The sequence below is a fragment of the Tamandua tetradactyla genome, chromosome 12 (genome assembly GCF_023851605.1).
Source record: "Tamandua tetradactyla isolate mTamTet1 chromosome 12, mTamTet1.pri, whole genome shotgun sequence".
Classification (NCBI taxonomy): Eukaryota; Metazoa; Chordata; class Mammalia; order Pilosa; family Myrmecophagidae; genus Tamandua; species Tamandua tetradactyla.
Genome location: NC_135338.1, coordinates 97,533,150 through 97,540,474, shown reverse-complemented (window position 1 = coordinate 97,540,474; position 7,325 = coordinate 97,533,150). Strand labels below are relative to the sequence as shown.

At 42.1% G+C, this 7,325-nt stretch overlaps 1 pseudogene; it reads left to right on the top strand.

The window, feature by feature from the left end:
- The first annotated feature begins 2,164 nt into the window (after window positions 1–2,164).
- LOC143651682 (palmitoyltransferase ZDHHC7-like) lies at window positions 2,165–3,511 on the top strand (annotated as a pseudogene).
- The last annotated feature ends 3,814 nt before the right edge of the window (window positions 3,512–7,325 follow it).

Sequence of the window (7,325 nt, the reverse complement as noted above, 5' to 3'; positions counted from 1 at the left end):
GTCATCAAAAACCTCCCAACAGGGTGGGCCACAGTGGCCCAGCAGGCAGAGTTCTTGCCTGTAATGCAGGAGACCCAAGTTCGATTCCCAGTGCCTGCCCATGCAAAACAAACAAACAAACAAAAACCTCCCAACAAGGAAAAGCCCAGGACCAGATGGCTTCACAGGTGAATCCTACCAGTCATCTCAAGAGGAATAAATAGCAGTCTTGCTCAAATCCTTCCAAACAATGCAAGAAGAAGGAACATTACCTAACTCATTCTATGAGGCCAACATCAGTCTGATACCAAAGCCAGATAAAGATATGACAAGAAAAGTAAATTACAGACCAATTTATCTTATGAATATAGATGCAAAAATCCTCCACAAGATACTTGCAAATCAAATCCAACAACATATAAAAGAAGTATACACCATGATCAAGTGGGTTTTATCCCAGATATGCAAGGGTGGTTCAACACAAGAAAATCAATTAAGGTAATACACCACATTAACAAATAAAGGGGCAAAAGTCCACATGATCATCCTAATTGGCAAGAAAAAGGCATTTGACAAATTCAGCATCCTTTCTTGATAAAAACACTTAGCAAGGTACGGATTGAAGGAAACTTCCTCATCATGATGAAGGGCAGATATGAAAACCCAGGACTAACATTTTATTCAATGATAAAAGATTGAAAATGTTCCCTCTAAGATCAGTGTGCCAGTTTAAAGTATCATGTACCCTAGAAAAGCCATGTTTTAATCTTGATCCAATCTTGTAGGAACAACCATTTCTTTTCATCTTAATTCAATACTGTGGGTTGGAATTTTTTATTAGATTATCTCCACAGAGATGTGACACACCCAGTTGTGAGTAGTGATCTTTTGATTAGATGGAGATGTGACTCCACCCATTCCAGGTGGGTCTTGATTAGTTTACTGGAACCCTTTAAAAGAGGGAACATTTTGGAGAGAGTTAGAAATGACAGAGCCGACAGAAACTTCAGAGCAGAGCTCACAGGCAGAGAACAGAGCCGTGAATGTTTGGAGATGCTTGGAGCCCAGCAGATGTCAGTATGACATGTTAAGCAAGTCAGAACCTGGAGAGAACCAAGGGAAACCTTGGCCCTGGAGAAGCAAAGTGAGGAACCCCCCACAGGAACAGAGGCTGAAAGCAGTGGAGCCCAGGAACAAGGGACCAGCAGATGCCAGCTACGTGACTTCCCAGCTGACGGAGGTGTTCCTGACCCATCGGCCTCCCTTGAATTAAGGAAGGCCCTGCATGCCTTGTGTTCTAATTTACAGGTTACTAGAATGCAATATACCTGAAACGGAATTGTTTTTAAAAAGGGAAATTCATTAAGTTGCGACCTTACGGTTCTAAGGCCATGAAAAGTGTCCAAATTAAGGCATCCAGGGAAAGATACCTTGGTTCAAGGAGGCTGATGATGTTCAGGGTTTCTCTCTCAGCTGGAAAGGCACATGGCAATGTCTGCTAGCTTCTCTCCAGGAGTCTTCAATAGCTTCCCCAGGGCTCTGTCTGTTCTGGTGGCTCTCAAGCTTTTTTCAAAATGGTTCCCTCTTAAAGGGCTCCAGGAAGCAGCCCCACCTTGAATGGGTGGAGACACACCTCCATGGGAACCATCTAATCAAAAGTTACCACCCACAATGCGGCGGGCCACATCTCCATGGGAACAATCAAAGAGCTCCCACCCAGCAATATTGAATGAGGATTAAAGAACTTGGGTTTTCTGGGGTGCACAACAGATTCAAACCAGCACACCTTGGTTTGGACATTTTTATAGGCCTAGAACTGTAAACTTTAAACTTTTTAAGTTCCCCTTTTTAAAAGCCGTTTCAGTTCCAACATATCGCATTCTGGCAAACCAACACACTCAGGATCAAGACAAGGGTGCCCACTGTCATCAGTGTTATTCAACATTGTACTAGAAGTTCTAGCCAGAGCAATTAGGCAAGGAAAAGAAATCAAAGGCATCTATATCAGATGCCTGCATCACACTTCCCTGCCCCCGTCGTTTCAGTCTAGGCCGCAGTGTCAGAAACCCTGCCTGGGCCTTGGAGCCTGTCCCATAGTACAGCACATACCTCAAGTCCCAAAGAAAAGGTGCAAAATGTTCAGGTAGTGTTTATAAGTAATTTGTGAGGGCGAATCTGGGGCATAATGCAGTCATCGGGACACAGGCTCCAAGACATCAAACACCACCTGCTCCTGGCTGACGGTGACAACCATGTCTCTTCCTCACCCTCCTCTTCCTCTGAGGCTGAAGGGACTGACAGGGTCTGGTTCATCTGGAATGACTGTGGCATGATCTGCACTTTCATGGCGTGGCTGCTGGTCATCTATGCAGACTTTGGGACGACGTTTGTCATGGTGCTGCCTTCCAAAGACTTTTGGTACTTGTGATGGAGAGGTTCCGGTGTCAACTTGGCCAGGGGATGATGCCCAGTGGTCTGGTTGGGCAAGCACTGGCCTGACCATTGCTGCAAGGATAGTTCACACCTGGCTGATAAAAGGGAAAGCTGGTGTGTTAAATCATCAGTCAGTTGATTGCATCTGTGGTCGATTGTATCTGTGATCAACTAAGTCTCATTTCCCACCAATGAGATAATCTACTCAGTTGAAGTCTTTTAAGGGAGGAAAGAGACTGTTTCACTGCTGCTTCATCCAGTGAGCCTCTCCTGTGGAGCCCATTCAGACCTTTCATCGAAACTGCCAGTTTCACAGCCCACCCTGCAGATTTTGGACTTTTCCATTCCCACGGTTGTGTTAGACACCTTTATAAATCTCATATTTGCAGATCTCTACTATTAATTCTGTTTCTCTAGAGAACCCTAATACACCTATTTGTGTATACTATGATCAAATGGAGTAGTTTTTAACAGCCTAGCGATCCCCACCCTGTATGCTCACCTGAGAACGATGCTCACCGACCCTGGGGCAGTACCCAAAGGAAATGATACAAAAGAACACATGAGAGTCTGCAACTGAAACCAGGCAAAGTGATCCACAAGCACCCAAGGTACGGCTGCACCAAGCTCATGCTTACCACTGCAGTATTTGCAAAAGATGCATTTAGAAAATGGTTCATCGCTGCCTGTGGGCGAACAATTATGTGGGAGAAATGAATCAGAGGTCTTTTGTGCTCTTTACTATGTACATAGCTCTGTCTTCAGTACATGCTCTAATTCTCTCTGGATTACAGTTTATTTCCTGTGTCAGGGCAGGAGACTGAACGCAGTGATTTTTCACCACCCGTAACTGTAATCCTGTTGATCTTGTGCCTTGAGTGTGTTCTGTTTCTCACTTTCACTGCAATTATGTTTGGCACCCAAGTTCACTCAATGCAAAGTGAGAAGCCAATGTGGGAGTGGAGGCTGCAGTGGGAAGGGATGAAGTCTGTCTTTTGGGGGCTCCCCTTCCCTCCTCTGGATGAACCCCTAGGTAGGATTCCAATTTAGGTGACTGCAAATGTGAACCCAAAAAGGAGGCCTCGAGTTCTCCATCTGAGGCTTCACTCATCATGCTAGAACTTGGACAGATTTTAAATTGTTGATTGGGGTCTGAAAGGGTATCAGTGACTTATCTGTGACTAAGGGCAAACTGAACCTACTCAAACCGATTGCCTGCAGCAAGCAGAGTTTTATATATTTATAGTCACAAATGGCAGATTTTCCAAACTAATAATGGGTGATGCACTAATCGGTTTCCACCTGGACAGCTAATGAAAGGTGTGTGGCTACACAAAGAAGCCAAATGTCATTATCTTCCTGCACCGCTAGGTTGTTTGTTAAGAATACTTTGTATTTTATAAGAAGGTGTTTGGGCTATATTACATGGTTTATTATTATTATTTTTTAGACATGAATTTCATTATGAAAGGAACGATGCTCACTGACCCTGGGGTGGTACCCAAAGGAAATGATACAAAAGAACACATGAGAGTCTGAAACTGAAACCAGGCAAAGTGACCCACAAGCACCCAAGGTGCGGCTGCATCAAGCTCATGCTTACTGCCGCAGTATTTGCAAAAGATGTATTTAGAAAATGGTTCATCACTGCCTGTGGGCGAACAATTATGTGGGAGAAATGAATCAGAAGTCTTTTGCGCTCTTTTTGCATAATGAATATTTCATAATGAAATATAAATTTCATGAATGAAATAATGAAATATAAATTTTATTATGAAATGTAATTTTTTGCTTTATGAAAAAATATCAACGTTTGTATGAGATTAGTTAGTACAGCTTGCATAAATACATTGAGTAAAGCACTTTCAGAAAATTATTTTCTAAATCCTATGTACTGAGCTGCATTTTTCCAATCACAAAGAAAAAAAAAATTGATGCCATGAATGAGAATTCTCACAGTAGGGTTTCAGGGAGCTCCTGTCTACCTGTGATTTATTAGTGCTCCCCCTTGATCACAAAAGGGGGCATTTACTTTGGAAAACATTAAAAAACATATATTATTGAGAAATATCCACACATGTACAGTCCAACCATATTATATAATCAATGGCTTTGATACATAGTTGTGTATTCTTCATCATGATAATTTTTAGACCACTTGCATCATTCCAGGAAAAGAAATAAAAAGAAAAAAAAAGAATACATTACATCCCATACCCCTTACCCCTCCCCCTCATTGACTCAGCATTTTAATCTACCCAATTTTTACCCTTTATCTCCCCCTAATTTTTTTATCCTTTTTTTTTTTTACTCATCTGTCCATACTCTGAATAAAAGGAGGACCTGACACAAGGTTTTCACAATCACACGGTCACATCGTAAAAGCTGTATAGTTATACAGTTGTCTTCAAGAATCAAGGCTACTGGAACACAGCTCTACAGTTTCAGGTACTTCCCTCCAGCCCCTCTAATACACCATAAACATAAAAAGGATATCTATATAATGCATAAGAATAACCTCCACGGTAACCTCTCTATTCTGTTTGGAATTTCTCAGCCACTGAGACTTTATTTTGTCTAATTTTTCTCTTCCTGGGGGAAAGAAGGCTTCCTCATTCCCATGATGCCAGGTCCCAGCTTATCCCCGGGAGTCATTTCCCATGTTGCCATGGAGATTTACACCCCTGGGAGTCATGTTCCACATAAAGGGGAAGGCAGTGAGTTCACCCACCAAGTTGGCTTAGAGAGAGAGGCCACATCTCAGCAACAAATAAGGTTCTCTGGGGGTGACTCTTAGGCATAGTTATAAGTAGGCTTAGCCTGTCCTTTGCAGGAATAATTTCATAGGGGCAAAACCCAAGATCGAGGGCTCAGCCTATTGAATTTGTTGTCCCCCCTGCTTATGAGAATATCAGGAATTCTTCAAATGGGGAAGTGGAGCAGAGAGTTCATCAGCCAGTTTTGGAGATGAAGAAGGAAAACTCCTCCCAGGGAGCTTCATGAAACCGGAAGCCAGGAGAGAAAGCTAGCAGATGACATCGTGTTCACCATGTGCCCTTCCAGCTGAGAGAGAAACTGACTGTGTTCACCATGTGCCCTTCCACTTGAGAGAGAAACCCTGAACTTCATCGGCCTTCTTGAACCAAGGTGTCTTTCCCTGGATGGATGCCTTTGATTGGACATTTCTACAGACTTGTTTTAATTGGGACATTTTGTCAGCCTTAGAACTGTAAACTAGCAATGTATTAAATTTCCCTTTTTAAAAGCCATTCTGTTTCTGGTATATTGCATTCCAGCAGCTAGCAAACTAGAACATGAAGTTGAATATTTCCTCCTTTCTCCCCAGTCTCCCCAGGGAAATTTGCAAATACTTTTTTATTTTCTGCCCAAATTGCTCTGGGATATTTCAGGATACCACACTAATCTTTACAAACTGACAAGCTCTCACGCCCTGTTCAGGAGTCCATGTAATTATGGTGTTAGAGTAAACTGACCGTACAAGTTAAATTAGATAATGTGCTACCCAAAATATATATTTGCACCAAATAAACATACCTTCTTTTACTCTCGCAGAGGTTGAAGTTTGAAAATATGGGCCATATCATCATTCACCCAGTATTCAGATTTATTTTAGTCCTATCTGGATCGGCTCTTTCATATCTGGAATACATTTTATTCTTGATTAGCTCATATACTTTCTTTGCACTGAAGTCGCAGAAGGTCTGGGCACTGAAGAGCCTAGTAGGCTCGTGCGTGTGTGTGTGTGTGTGTGTGTGTGTGTGTGTGTGTGTGTGTGCGTGTGTACATGTATGTACATGTGTGTTTTTAAGTTGGCAGTATTGTTTAGACAATATAACCTTTAGGGGCTGTGTACAGCAAACAAGTTAAGTTTTAGAAACTGGCATTTCAGGGAAGAGGAGAAGGCTGCTACAGCATCCTCCCCCAGTGGGGCTGACATAAGTGTACTGCAGATTGGAGAGTGTCTTGATCCAAAGAACCAACAAGAATTCCCACAAGGTCTTCTGTTCTAATTTTATTTTTTTAATGCGATGTTATTGAGAGATATTACATATTCACGTACCATACAATCATCCAAACTGCACAATCAGTGGTTCGCTGTATTATCATATAGCTGTGTATTCATGATCACAATAGATTTTGGAGCATTTTCATTACTCTAAAAAAAATGAAAATACGAGTAAAAGTGCAAAGAAACACCCAAGATTTTAAATCTTGGGTGCAGGAGGATGTTGGCACTAATTTTTGTTGTTGTTGTTCCAGCCAAATTAGCAGCGTGTGAGAGAAACTAGACTCTCACTGTGGCCCAAGAACTGTGTGGCCCTAGTATTTTGCCGCAGCACACGCAGCAGTGACTCACAAGAGGAAGCCAGGTGTTTGCCTTTTGAGTCCCTGAGATGGTGTGGGGACTGCAGGCAAGAAGCCCTGCAGCAGGGGCAACTCTTCATGCCTTGATTACAGATGACAGGAAGAGACAAGTTATGAAAACCCTGCAGCAGAGAGGAAAATTCCAAAAGGCACAGCTGGTTCAGTTTTTGGATTTCCCTTCTGTTTGTTTTTCTACACATGGTTCAAGTGATAGAACGGGAATGAACCTTGGTGCGGAACTTAAAATTATGCCAGAAAGCAAACAGCTCCCCTCTTTGGGAACTTGCCTTAAATTTGGCTGGTTTGTACTTTCTCTTTATTTTTTTACAATCTATAGGAGATGCTAAAGGTCTTTCTTTAATTTTACCTCCCACGCTAAGAAAAGATGGCATTTCCTTCCTGGTCATTATGCTTTCTTTTTTATCTGTGGACTTTTTAAAAAATAATTTAAACTGTTCCCTAATGTCACCAAGACTTATGCCACTGTTGATGCAAAATCACAAAGGTACCGCTTTGATACACAATCC